Source organism: Meles meles, chromosome 16 (assembly GCF_922984935.1).
Source record: "Meles meles chromosome 16, mMelMel3.1 paternal haplotype, whole genome shotgun sequence".
Classification (NCBI taxonomy): Eukaryota; Metazoa; Chordata; class Mammalia; order Carnivora; family Mustelidae; genus Meles; species Meles meles.
This window is the reverse complement of record NC_060081.1, coordinates 64765804-64780762: the sequence shown is the minus strand read 5'-3', so window position 1 is coordinate 64780762 and position 14959 is coordinate 64765804. Positions and strand designations below refer to the sequence as shown.

Below are 14959 nucleotides of genomic sequence, written 5' to 3'. Positions count from 1 at the left end.
GGTAGATGAAGACCATACGTAGAATTTGGGTCTTTGGGATGCCTGGGTGGCTCAGTTGGTTAAGCCACTGCCTTCGGCTCAGGTCATGATCCCAGGGTCCTGGGATGGAGTCCCGCATGGGGCTCCTTGCTCGGCAGGGAGCCTGCTTCTCTCTCCGCCTCTGCCTGCCACTCTGTCTGCTTGTGCGCGCGCACTTGCTCTCTCTTTCTCTCTCTCTCTCTCTGACAAATAAGTAAGCAAAATCTTTGAAAAAAGCATTTGGGTCTTTGAAGTATATCATTATTCAGTAAAGGATACAGATCTCAAGTGTACTGGTTGGTGGATTTTCATTTGTGAATCTATCTGTGTAACTACAACATTCAGATTATGATAGAGAACATTTCTAGCACCCCCAGAAGTTTCTCTCATGGCCCTTTTCTGATAATACTTATGTCCCCCCAACCCTCCCCCACATTATTCTGAATCATATATTTTGCCAAAAATTAGTTTTGCCTCCTCTTGAACTTTAAGTGGAATCAAAGAGGATGTACTGTTTTGTATCTAGCTTTTTTCACTCAATCTTAGGATTGTGAAATTCACCCAGCTTGTTGGGGAGCATGGATTATTTACTGGTCACCCTGCCAGGAAGAGACCTAGAATAATCACATGTGATTGATGCCATTGAGTGCTGGCACTCCTTGATTCAGGGACCATTTCCAAGTCCACATAGCAGGTGCTTTGCCAGAGCCTGACAACCAAAGAGAATGAGTGCTTGCCATCACCGGGCTATCAGTCTGGTGAACAGGATGAGTACTTACGTAATTATGAGAGCGAAGAATTGGTTGGCTTTTAGAGGTGAAAGTGGTTTTTGAAAGATTTTATAGAGAAGATGAAATTTCTGGTAGAGGATTACTAGAAGTTTTCCAGGTGGTCCAGAGGGGGTGACACAGGTGGGGATATGAAGCCGAATGGTGTCTTCAGAGCCCTTTGATTTTAGATTGATGCAGAGGTATGAGAATGCCAAAAATAATACTTTTGGGAAGACATTTTGAGGAAACCATCGGTGTATAAGTTTGACCTCCATCTTGGGCTGGGGCCGTGGGAGAGGACTACTCTGGGAATGGTTGTGAATGTGTCATCGTGGAGATGGCAGGGAATGGAAGGGAAATCTGGTGATTGCTGTAGCTTAGGAGAAACTTCCAGTAGTGCTTTACTGTTGATGTTGAGGAAGACTTCTCTAAGGTTAGGTGAAACTGCAGAAATACTTGTTATGAAGGTGCTGTTTTTTCAATAATTGAGATGACTCGAGATGTCCCATAAAGCCGTCAGAAATTCCCTGAGGTGGGGCGGCTGGTGGCTCGGTCAGTTAAGCATCTGACTCTTGGTTTTGGCTCAGGTCATGATCTCAGGGGTCATGAGAACGAGACCAGAGGTGGAGGCCTGGTTGAGCTCCGTGCTCAGTGGGGAGTCTGCTTGAAGATTCTCTCCCTCTGTCCCTCCTCCCACTTGCCTCTGCTCTAAATCTTTGGAAAAAAATTCCCTGGGGGTGGATTTTAAATGCAGGGTCTGTCCTCAGTCATGGGATTTTGTAGCAAAATGTGTTCCAGATGTCGCTGGGGCTACCATAACAAAATACCCTGACTGGATGGCTTTCACAGAAATGAAATTTTCTCCCAACTGGAGACTAGAAGTCCCAAGATCAAGGTGGCAGGTTTGGTTTCTGAAGGCCCTGCTTGGCTTGCAGTCCTCCTTCTCACCATTGTCCCCACATGGGCTTTTTCTCTGTGCTATGTCCTAATTTTTTTTTTTTAAGGATTTTATTTATTTATTTGACAGACAGATCACAAGTAATCAGAGAGGTTGGCAGAGAGAGAGAGATGGAAGCAGGCTCCCTGCTGAGCAGAGAGCCCGATGCAGGAGTCGATCCCAGGACCCTGAGATCGTGACCTGAGCGGAAGACAGAGGTTTAACCCACTGAGCCACCCAGCGCCATCCTAATCTCTACTTAAAAAGGAGACCAGCTGTATTGGATTAGGGCCCACTCCAATGACCCCATCTTAACTTAATTACCTATTTAATGGCCCTTTCTTCAAATACAGTAACATTCTGATGTACTGGGAGTTAGGGCTTAAGCATATGAATTTGGTGTGTGGAGGGGGTTACATGATTCATTTCATAACACCGATGTTTGAGAAGTTGCCATAATGTTGTTGGGCTATGCAAGGGTGAAGAGTAGGGTGCGGGGTGGGCAAGGACAGCACCAGGAAAAGCAGGTCGTAGAACAGTCTGGTATAACCCTCTGAGAGCTGGGTTTGCTCCTCAGTGGCTGTCTCTTGAGTTCATAGTGGCCCATGGGCACACCCAGACCTGTGAGCCTTGGCTAGTATGTCTAACACCATTAAGACTGTGATACTTTATCCATTAATGAAGGGCGAGAATAGGAACTAGGAAGAAAAGTACCTCAACGGTGAAGGCCAGATAGCCATCACAAAGAAGATAGTTTTCATAGCTTTCATAACTTTTTTTTCTTTTAAGACTTTATGTATTTGGGCACCGGGGTGGCTCAAATGGCTAAGCATCTACCTTCAGCTCAGGTTGTGAACCCTGGGATCGAACCCCGCATCAGGCTCCCTGCTTGGGAGGGAGCCTGCTCCTCCCTCTCTTTCTGCTGCTCCCCCTGCTTGTGCTCTCCTGCTCTGTCAAATAAATAATAAAATCTTTTAAAAATAGAGATTTTATGTATTTGTTTGACAGAGATAGTGTGCTTGTGAGCACGAGCAAGGGGAGGGAGAAAGGGAGAGGGAGAAGCAGACTCCTTGCTGAGCATGGAGCTGGGGCTCTATCCCAGGACCCTGGGATCACGACCTGAGTCGAAAGCAGACGCTTAATCAACTGAGCCACCCAGGTACCCCATTACTTTCATATCTTGTAATAATCTGTTCCTGGGCTGAACAAATCATATCCCTCTGATCTATCATCTAACCATTTTCTCTGACTGGGCTGGCATTAAACAGCCTTGGCATTCTCCTTATCAAAATGTTTGAATACCAGAGAGTCATTTCCAAATCAGATCACCTCAATCTTCCTCCTCCTGGGGGCAGGAAATTGTTGTCTATAGAAGGATTTTATTTTGAATTTTCTCCCGTGGTGGCCACTGAGAGCGTGGTGGGTGGGGATTTTTCTTTCTGTTGATAAAATCTCTTGAAAGTGCTTTTAGAGAGTCACACCTTAAGTTTGTTTGGAGACGGAGAACTCTTATTAGGACTGCTTTTGTTGTAATCTGCATTGGAATTCTGTGGTAGTAGATGAGGCTTGTTATACATACATGATAACTAGAAGTTTTTGCTTTTTCAAGGTAATGGTGTTTATTATAGTGGTGTTATAATGGCCTGTGTCCCATACTTGCTGTTCAAAGACCCTGTTCCAGAATTAGATCTTTAAAGCTTCTAGGGTATTAAGAGAACTTATGCAGAGTTGAATGAGATCTGTTCGCTCACATCTACTTGTAACATCTACTCGTATTAGACCTAGCCTGATGAGAGGCAGGGATCTTGGGAAGTCCTGGCATATCCCAGTGTTTTCATGTTGCATCCCTGTTAATGCCAGTGCAGTTCCATTGCCTTTTTGTTCCACCCCTTAGTGGTGGGCTGGTTGACTATGAATTCCATTTTGCCAGGATGGTCTGGGTCAGAAGTAAGCAGGACTGCAGTCAAAGGAAGTGTGCGTTGTGGCTCTAATTTCTGTTTTATTAATAGAATATTTGTGTTGTCTTTGACTTACTTAGCTCTTTACGGAGGAATGAGGTTCCTTTAACAGGTATTACAGAGTCATTGTTAATTCACTTAACAAGGAGTAAGTTCGTTGTTTGAAATGGGTCATAGTTCAAAAGCGTACCTAGCATTTTAGTTACTTTGTGAAGAAACAGGACTGTTTTTCTCAAAACTCTCTGTTTTTAAGCCAGTAAACAGTATTTCTTGTACACCCAGCAAATTCAATGTTTAAACTTTCCAAATTTTTATATTTTGTTTTCATTTTCTTTTCTACCATTTCATTCTACACTAATCTTAGATTTGACTCTGTCCACTCTTTTTTCTTTTTGTGGTTCATGATATTTTTGTTTTTTACAAACTAGGTAGATAATACTATTCTTGAAAAGTGCTTTTTAACCATTAAAAGGCTGGCAGTACTCAAAAGCTCAGGTTATAGAAAATCTGGGGCCACTGGATGGACAGCAGATTGATTTGAAATTTTATGTACCTTGGTAGAGTGGTGCATGTTTTATTGGCATCTTCCATCTGTGGAAATCCTTGAGCATTTGCTGCCATGTTTTCTAGACAGGACTCGACTTTCTAGACAGGTTTCGACTTTCTTAAGAGGGTTTTTTTTTTTTTTTAACCCCCTTTTAATTAGAAATATTTCAATAAACAATTCAGATGTTTTCTGACCTCTTAAAAGAAAGAAGGGAGAAATGGAATCCATAGGTTACATTGCCCTGGGGATTAGGAGCTCCCAGTGTAGCCTGACGGTGCCCCTAGAGAATTTTCTTAATCCTTGTGTTTTAGTTAGATCTTTTTAATTGCAAGGAAGAGATTTAGGCCAAGTTAGTGTAGAGAAGTGATGTGAAACGATGTAGTAGACTGAGTCATTGGCCCTACTTGTTCACTCTTCTGTCGTATTTTACATTCGTACACTTGCCCAAGTTCATGGATGGAATGATATCCCTGTCCCTTGATTTTAGTGTTGGCTGGATGATTGCTTTTGCCTAATGGCATGTTAGTAGACAGGAAAGCACAGGTTTGCAGCAGGTTTGTGCAGATAGGCTTGTCCTCTCATGTCTTTGCCATCACCAAGAGAAGAACCCTGAGTAGCTATAGCCTCTTCAGCACAGACCTCAGAGTGAGACAGTGCAACAGGGCCCACCCAGCAGACCTGCAGTTTAAAGCAGAGTCAACCCAACTCACATGCCCGCGGTAAAGTTAAATGCTTATTGTTGCATGCTACCAGGTTTTTGTCATCTTTCGTTGTACAGCATTATTTTGGCAATAGATGACTAATATGATTCTGGATCCAGGACAGCTCCTGGGCCTTTAGTGACTGTGTCTCTTGGATGGTCTCTCCTAGTATTTTACCGCTTATGGGACTCCCAGTAAATCTGCCCCACTCTTCTCTTCCCACCCATTGGCTTCCTCATTCTATCTACTGCTCTCCTTTACTTTATAGTTCCTGTTTACTTATATGTTATGTTCTCTCTTAATTTTTCCATGACAAGGTTCTTATGGCTCCTCCATGGTCTTAGTCTCATGATTTCTCAACTTCTACTCCTATTGCTTAATACCTCATTCTTTGGATTTCAGATTTGAGAGGAAATCAGTTTTGCCTTTTACTGTTTTTTCCCTACCCCAGAAATGTTCTGTCCTCACTTACTTGTTGGCCTCTATGGGAATTGGCTGCCCTTGGTTTAGGGGTTTGCCTCTGGTCTGGTTAGATTGTCTGGGGGTGTGTTGGGAGGAGGAATGTGTCTGAAATACGTAGGCGCTTAGTACTTGCCTTACTAACAGAGGCTGTGAATGTGTGGAAGACTTAGTGATAAGACAAGTCTTTTACACAGTGTTTTATGTCATCTGGGGATTTTAGTGAGTGTTAAAGCTTGTCAGTTCCTGGGCTCATCAGTTCACCCAAGGGGAAGCTTTTAACTTGGCTCTTGAAGGCATTTAATTTTCTGGGGCTGCATTCCATTTTTCAGTTTCCTGGTTCTAAGATACCAACCTTATAGCCTGAATTCTCAGGATGAACCCCTTTGAAGGGAAGATGTGAGAAAAGAGATCGTCTACTGGAAGAAAAGCTGACTCATGCAAAACTTTCCAGAGCTGAGAAGCAAATAAGTCCACTTATTCTGAAGTTCTGGATTTGCTGGTTCTTGAAGCTTTTTTGTAGATTCTTTCGGATTTTTTCCATTGATAGTTATGTCAAGTGCAAATAAAGACAGTTTTATTTCTTCCTGTTTAATCTGTATACCTTCTTTTTCTTGTCGTACTGCATTGGCTAGGACACTGGTATGATCTTAAATAGATGTGATGAGATTAGACATCCTTACTTTGTTCCTGAGTTTAGGAACTTAGGGGAAATGATGCAGTTCAATTAACTGTAGGTTTTTCATCAATGCCTTTTATGTGTTCGAGGAAGTTCCTTTTTATCCAAGTTTTCTGAGAGTTTTAATCATAAATGGATGTCAGATTTTGTCAGATACTTTTTGTATATCTATTGAGATGATCCTGTAGATTTTTTTCTTTAGTCTATTGATACAGTGAATTGCATTAATTGATTTTTGAATGTTGAATCCTTCTTGCATACCCAGGATAAATCCTACTTGGTCTTGATGTATTATCCTTTTCATCTGTTGCTGTATTCAATTCATTCTAGTATTTTGTTAAGGATCTTAATATCTTTGTTTTGATCTTTGTGTTTGCCTTGTGGTTTCTTGTATTGCTAGATTGGTGTCAGGGTAATGTGGCCTCATAAAATGAGATAGGAAGGGTTCCCTCCTCTTGTGTTTTCTGGAAGAGTATATGTAAAATTGGGATAATTTCTTCTTACATATTTGATGAAGTTCACCATTGAAGCCATCTGGGCCTGGAGTTTTCTTTATTGGAAGATTTTTGTCTTTGACTTTTTTTTCTTAAAGATTTTATTTTATTTCAGAGAGAGAGCATGAGCAGGGTGGAGGGGCAAAGGGAGAAGGAGAAGCAGACTCTCCCCTGAGCAGGGAGCCCAACGCAGGGATCCTGAGATATGCCCTGGGCCAAAAGCAGATGCTTAACCGACTGAGCCACCCAGGTACCCCTTTTGGAAAGTTTATAACTATAAATTCAGTATCTTTAATAGACGAAGGGCTCTTTAGGTTCTCTATGTCTTCTTAAGTCAGTTTTGCCAATTTGTGTCTTTCGAGGAACTTACTGATTCATCTAAGTTATGAAAATGTGTACATGACGTTAATATTATCCTTTTTTCTTTTTTTTTTTCCTAATTAGAGAGAGACAGAGAGCAAGGGAGAGAGAATCTGAAGCAGGTTCCCCGTCCAGCACAGAGCCCAACACCAGGTTTTGGTCTCACAACCCTGAGATCATGACCTGAGCCTAAATCAAGAGTCAGATGCTTAACCAACTGAGCCCCCTAGGCACCTCAAATATTGTTATCTTTTTAATGTGTGTAGGCTTCCTAAAGATGTCTCCCTTTGGAGTCTTGAATTTGGTAATTTGTGTCTTTTGTCTTTTTTTCTTGATCGTTCTGGTTAGAGATATAGAATTTTATTGATCTTTTTAAAGACTTGGCTTTTGGTTTCACTAATTTTTCTCTAATTTTTTGGTTCTCAATTTCATTGATTTTTATTCTTTATTATTTCTTTCCTTTTACTTGCCTTAGGTTTACTTTGGTCTCCCTTTTTAGTTTCTTAAGGTAGAAGCTTAGTTTATCAGAGGACTTTTTCTTCTTTTATAATAATTTTTTAACGCTATAATCATTCCTCTAGGCACTGCTTCAGCTGCATTCTATAAATTTTCATATATTGTTTTGATGTTCTTTCAATTCCAAATATTTTCTTTCTTTCTTTCTTTTTTTTTTTTTTAAGATTTTATTTATTTATTTAAGAGACGGAGAAAGCACAAGAAGGGGGAGGGTCAGAGAGAGAAGCAGACTCCTCGCCCTGCTGAGCAGGGAGCCCAATATGGGACTCCGTCCCACAGGATCATGACCCAAACCAAAGGCAGTTGTTTAACCAGCTGAGCCACTAAGGCGCCCCAAATCATTTTCTAATTTCCCTTATTACTTCTTTTTTAACTCAGGGTAGTTTAGAAGTGTGTTTTATTTCCAAATATTTGTGGTCTCTACAGATACCTTCTTGTTAATGATTTCAAATTTAATTACTTTGTGGTCAGAGAATATACTTTGGTGTAATTTCAGTTCTTTTAAAGTTGTTGAGAATTGTTTTATGGCCAAGAACATAGACTATATTGATGAATGTCCTTTGTGCACTTGAAAATATTGTATATTAATTAAAAAAAAAAGATTAGGGGCGCCTGGGTAGCACAGTGGATTAAGCATCTGCCTTTGGCTCAGGTCATGATCTCAGGGTCCTGGGATCGAGCCCCACACCTGCCTCTCTGCCTACTTGTGATCTCTGTCTGTTAAATAAATAAATAAAATCGTAGGGAAAAAAAAGATTGTATATTCTGCTCTTACAGGGTAGAGCATTCTCTAAATGTTAATTAGGCCATGTTGGTTGATAGCTTTATCCCTGTCTTCTATATGCTTACAAGTTTTTTGTCTACTCATTTTATGGATTATTAAAAGAGGAGTGTTAATTTTCCACCTATAATGCATACATAATTGTTAGCTATTTTATTATATGTTATATATATATTTCCTTTGGGTTCTCCGTTTTTGCTTCATGTGTTGTGAAGTTCAGTTCTGAGAGGCATACAAATTAAGGATGGTTATGTTTTCTTCAAGAATTAACCCCTTATCATTATGTGAATGGCATTCTTTGTCTCTTTTAGTATCTCTTCTAAAGTCACAACACAGTATACTTCTGGTTTTCCCCTTGCATCCAATGGGATACTGTTTTCATACATTTTACTTTTATATATTTTATAAATCCACAATACACTTATTATTTTTGTTTTGACATTTCTCTTTTAGAATGATTAAAAATGTGGGGAAAGTGGCATTTTAAAAAGATATATTTATTTATTTGAGGGGTGGGCAGAGGGAGAGGGAGAGAATCTTAAGCAAACTCCCTGCTGAGCAGGGAGCTGATATGGGTCTCCATCCCAAGACTTGAGATCATGACCTGAGACAAATCTAGAGTCTGGACGCTCAACCTACTAAGCCAGCCAGGTGCATTGGAAAAAGGGCATTTTATACTTCCCTTTTTATCATTTCTGGAACTGTTAACCTCTTTTTGTAGATCCTTACTTTTGTCTGTTGTCATATGCCTTCTACTGGAAGAACGTCCTTCACCATTTCTTGTAGGGCAGGTGCGCAGACACTGGATTACCTCAGCTTTTGTTTGTCTGAAAACCATTGGTTTGCCTTCATTTTTGAAAGATATTTTTGCTCAATATAGAATTCTGGGTCATGAAAGCCCCCTCCCCTTTAATACTTAAAAGATTTCATTCTAGGGGCACCTGGAAGAGCATGAGACTCTCTCTTGAACTTGAGGTTGTGAGTTTGAGCCCTGCACTGGGTTTAGCGATTATTTAAAAAAAATAAACTTAAAAAAAGTAGTTTAAGAGATTTCACTCTGTTATCTTCTGGATTGTATAAATTCTGGTAAGTGAGCTGCTGAAAATGTAATTTTCTTCCTCAGAGGGTAATTTTTTTTTTCCTCTGGCTATATTTAAGATTTTCATTTTGACTTTTAGCATGTGACTATGAACCAGCTGGGTGTTTTTTGTTATATTTATTTAGCTGCTTACTTGTTTGTATTTGTTCAGTAGAGTTCTCTAAGCTTCTTGGATCAGTGGTTTGATGACTTTAATTGTAGAAAGTTCTCACTTTTTCTTCAAATATCCTTTCTGCCTTGTTCTCTTCCTCCTCTTTCTGGGACTCTGGTTCCATGTATGTGATGTCATTTGATCACATCTCAGAGCTGTTCAGTGTTTTCTGTTGTGCACATGCCCCCTTGCCCCACTTCTTTTTCTCTCTGTGTTACACTTTGGGTGATTTCTAGTGATTTATCTTCAAGTTCATTGATTACATTCTTTTTTTTTTTTTTTTAATTTTTTTTTTTTCTTTTTTACAGATAGAGAGAGAGAGAGAGAGAGAGAGAGAGATTACAAGTAGGCAGAGCAGCAGCCAGAGAGGGGAGGAAGCAGGCTCCCTGCCAAGCAGAGAGCCCGATACGGGGCTCGATCCCAGAGACCCTGAGATCATGACCTGAGCTGAAGGCAGAGGCTTAACCCACTGAGCCACCCAGGCGCCCCCATTGATTACATTCTTGATTATGTTGAGTGTTATGGTGAGCCCAACAAAGGAATTGTCCATCTCTGATAACTTACCAAAAATAGCATTTCTTTCTGACTTTTTCATGCATTATCATTCTGTTGAAATTTGCAGTCTGTTCCTGCATACTACTAACTTCTTTAACTTACTAATCATTGTTATTTTAAATTCCCTTAGTTACAGCATCTGGATCATCTCTCAGCCTGTTCTTTTGACTGCTTTGTCTCCTTGCTTTGTGTGTGTCTTTTAATTTTTGGTCGACGGCTGGACATTAGTGTTAGGAGACTGAGGTGGACATTCAATATTGTTGAAACTACTGTTACATTAGGGGTAGGTTTTGGGGGAGAAAAGTTGCCGCATTTGTATATATAGGATATTCATGACCTGTTTTAGGACTAGGAACTTAATTTTATTATTTTTTTTCAGTTATTATAGAATTTCACATTTTCATATCTTTTCCTTTTATAGCATTCACAGAAGTTACCTTGTCAGGACTTTCCCTTGTAATTGCTTTCTCTGTTACTTTGGCTCCTACCATATTTGAAACTCTTCTTTAGGTCTGATGTCTGCTGTACCAAACGATACTTGTTAGCAAGTTTGTCTTTTCGCACTAGACTGAAAGTTCTTTAAGTAGGCAGAGTGTCTTACTTATATTTGGATCTCTGTGGTCTTTTAACCACATTTTAGATGCAAGTCTTTTTCTGGGTAGAATTGAAATTATTGAGGGGTGCCTGGGTGGCTTAGCCAGTTACGTGTCCAACTCTCAGTTTTGGCTGAGGTCATGATCTGAGGATCATGAGATTGAACCCCATGTTGGGCTCCATGCTCAGTGTGGAGTCTGCTTGAGATCATCTCCCTGTCCTCCTCCCTTCCTCATACTCATGCACATGCAGTCTCTCAAATACAATAAGTAAAATATACTTAAAAAAAGAAAAGAATGGCGTAAATGCTAGTTGGTGCATTCCAGTTTAATTATTATTAACAGTGCATGTTAAAAAGGCACATCCAATTTTAAGTTCTTAGAAGCTAAGTGCTTTCAGTAGGAGGACTTTTAATATTGTAAAACCATCTGTCCCAGTGTGGATAAATATAACCACTTCTGTATTACTTAAGGAAATAACCTTTGGTGTGAGTATTTACAGTAGAAAGGGAACACAACTGAGTAGTTGCTACCTTACTAGCAATAATATATTCTTGTACCTTCTCTCTTATCCTAGGGACAGTGTGCCCTATTCCTAGGGGAATAAGGTCAATACAGACATAGATTTCCCAGGTCAGCCTTTCCTGGGACCAAAGGCACTTATAGCTCTTTTTTTTTTTTTTTTTTTTTTAAGATTTTATTTATTTATTTGACAGAGAGAGATCACAAGTTGGCAGAGAGAGAGAGGAGGAAGCAGGCTCCCCGCTGAGCTGAGAGCCCGATGTGGGGCTCCATCCCAGGACCCTGAGATCATGACCTGAGCTGAAGGCAGAGGCTTTAATCCACTGAGCCACTCAGGTGCCCCAGATCATTTTTAATTATATGTTAAAACTGTAATCATCCTCTAGTATTATTTACTGTTTGTTTTTATAGCGTCTTCTTCTTTACCACCTCTGTTGATCAAATTATGTTCGAATAGATACATAAAGCCCGGAGGGAATCATGGGAAGGTGATGATAGCCTGGTGAGAGTTACTTAAACTGTTTGGCAGACAGCTGTTGGGAAGATATTGTTAAAGTTGGTTGGCACAATATTCTGGATTCACAGTTTTCCTTAGCTAACAAGAAGGGGTGGAAAACATAGTTGTGGGTCAGAGGGGATTATGCTTTGGGTACCCTTAGTGCCTCTATCACTGAACCCCTTTATTAGGTTAGTAGTTACCACATTTAGACAGTATCCTCTTCTATAAATGCAGTACGCTGCTATATGTGGGACAAGGATAATTATTCATACATTTTTCACGTTTTGGAAGGAAATAGGTGATATATTTGACCCACAGATCTGGTATAATTAGGTAATGTTTTAACTACTTGGATAGCAAGTATGAGGTAATACTAGGAATGGGAATGGGGAAGGGATTAGAAGAAGGGGGATTGAAATAACTTTTTTTTAACCACAGTGAATTTTTTTTTAATAATGCAAAATATTATTTCTTGAATTTGGAAAACCACATTTATTTGTATGAATGTTGGAGAAATTGGAAAGTATAAAGAGACCAATTGCCATTCAAAAATACATTTGACCCTGAACTTTGCTGAAGTTAGGGTCCCTGACTCCTGAGCAGTCAAAATCCATATATAACTTCTGACTCCCCAAAGACTTAACCAGTTAAGACTTAACCAGCCTGCAATTGACTGGAAGCCTTACTGATAAGTCAATTAACACATTTTGTCTGTTACATGTGTTACATACTGTATTCTTTTTTTTTTTTTTAAAGATTGGATTTATTTATTTGATAGAGATCACAAGTAGGCAGAGAGAGAGAGGGGGAAGCAGGCTCCCCGCTGAGCAGAGAGCCTGATTGTGGGACTCGATCCCAGGACCCTGAAACCATGACCTAAGCCGAAGGCAGAGGCTTTAACCCACTGAGCCACCCAGGTGCCCCTCATACTGTATTCTTAACAGTGAAGTGAGAGAAAAGAAAATGTTACTAAGGAAATCTTAAGAGAAAATATGTTTACAGTACTGAGCTGTATTTATTGAAGGAGATAGGTGTATATATGGACCTGCACAATTCAAACCCTTGTTGTTTGGAGGACAACTGTATGCATGTTTTGGTAGTCAGTTTCCTTGAACAACTTTGCTCAGAGTGAAGAGGCTGGAGAGTTCAGTTTGGTATCAAGACATCTCCACACCTTGGTAATGGAACATTGCCTAATGGAAAGCACACCCCCACGGGAATATTATAGAATTTCTGCTGACAAAAGAAATCTGCCCAAAGTATCTCACATACTGTCTTTAGAGGCCCCTACCGTCAGCTTTTTTGTGTTTGTTTTACATACAGGCTTTCTGCAAGTTTTCATGTCTCATGAATGGATGGTGGCCAGACTTAGATTTGCTTATGAATTCCTGTTCTTTCTTTCCCTTAACCTTTGAAAAATGTTTTATTATGGGAAATTTCAAATGTACACAGAAGTAGAATACTACAAGAAATTATCATACCATTCTTATTTTGTGTGTCCTTTCTCTCTTCTCTCTTTCCTTCCTTTTCTCCTTCCTTCCTTCCTCTTTCTTTCATTTATTCATTTGACGGAGAGACAGTGAGAGAAGGAACACAAGCAGGGGGAGTGGGAGAGGGAGAAGCAGACTCCCTGCTGCACAGGGAGCCCTACCCAGGGCTTAATCCCAGGACACTGGGATCTTGACCTGAGCTGAAGGCAGGCACTTAATGACTGAGCCACCCAGGTGCCCCCTTTCTCACTTTCTTTTTGACTTGTTTTAAAGAACATCCAGACAACCTGTTATTTCATCTATAGCTATTTTAGTTTTTATATCTATTGGATATGGATTTTATAGAAAAGCACATTATCATACCCAAAAAATTTCTTGAAACCTAATTCCTTAATATTATCTAATACTGAATCTCTTCCCTTGATTTTTCTCGAAAATGTCTTCTTACAGTTGACTCTGGTTTGTTGTTGTTGTTTTGTTTTGTTTTAAGATTTTATTTATTTGAGAGAGAGAGAGAATGAAAGAGAACGCGCATGAGTGGGGGGAGGGCCAGAGGGAGAAGCAGCCCCAAGCAGGACGCAATCTTAGGACTCCAGGATCATGACCTGAGCTGAAGGTTGTCACTTAATCAGCTTAGCCACCCAGGGCGTCCTAACTCTTTTGAATCAGGTCCAAATAAGATCCACTTAGTGCATTTCATTGACTTATCTCTTTAGTTTTTTAAAATCTATAATACACTTTTTAATTTTTATTTTCTTTCTTTTTTTTTCTTTTTTTTCTTATGCCATTTATTTATTGAAGAAACTGGGTTGTTCCCCTCCTCCATGTGTTGTGTAACATGCTATTCTTTTTCCATGTTTCCTTGTAAACAGTTAGATTTGGAGGCTTAACTTTTTATAATCATTCGTATTTTTTATTATTTGTACATGGTGTGTATTAAACTGCCTTTCACATTCAAAGACCATGTTGATTGTCCTACTTTGTATACTAAGATTGATTGGTGGGCTCATGTTGGCCTTTTGTTGTCAGGTGTTTTTCCTCCCCATTTGACCAACAAAATCCATGGGGTGACATTGCGACAACCTACAGATTTCCAGGTCTGTACCTTCCAGCTAATGCTTTTAATTTAACATTCATTGGTGATTATGGCCTGCATCATTTGTTTCACTATTGTCAACATTTTAAGAAGACGTGAGAAACTTGTAGAAAAGGAAAGGAAAATTTTTAATTAAGAACTTTGGAAAAAAACTGCAAGTAAACTCTGAGGTGTCTGGAAACTTGTGCAAAATATATTTTTTCTCTGATTATGGCTAGTAAAGGACATGTGTAGAAAAGAATGTTTAAAAGTTGTGTGTTTAGCTAAATTTACTGCTAAGTAAATTTGTTTTTGAATAAGTTGTCCTTAAAAGGTTTTATGGGAACAGATTTTGAGTTAGATTCCTGCTTTCAGATTATTATGTGTTTGTGAAGTATTTTTATCTACATTGGGTTTTGCTCCAAGGATAATAAAATTCTGAGATTACTTTGTTTGGGGATTATGGGTCATGAATCCATATAGGTCACCTGAATCCATGTAGGTCATTTTTTCTCACTGTTGGGGTCACATTGTTTTTTGTTTTTTTGTTTTATGGGGTTTTGGGGGTTTTTTTGTTTTGTTTTGTTTTTTTGTGTTTTTTTTTGGTAAGCCTAACTAGAAGGCTGTTCTATAATATCAATAGAAATAGTTGACATTATAAAGTATTTCCTGGGTGTCAGACACTATAGTTTTTAATTTGTGTATACCAATTTATTCATTTCTCACGTGATTATCAGCCCTGTTTTACATATGAG

The 14959-nt window shown here is 39.5% G+C and overlaps 1 protein-coding gene across 3 annotated transcripts in view; it reads left to right on the top strand.

The window, feature by feature from the left end:
* CHD6 (chromodomain helicase DNA binding protein 6) overlaps window positions 1-14959 on the top strand; it is a 195332-nt gene that overhangs the window by 20719 nt on the left and 159654 nt on the right. The window contains exon 3 of one of the 3 annotated variants that reach the window (XM_045980679.1): window positions 14159-14226. The exons of 1 other annotated variant lie outside the window; for it this stretch is intronic. The gene's annotated coding sequence lies outside the window, so the exon portion shown is untranslated. Of the gene's footprint in view, window positions 1-11566; window positions 11643-14158; window positions 14227-14959 lie in introns of those variants that run through there. One more of the 3 variants, XM_045980680.1, reaches the window with a different exon arrangement.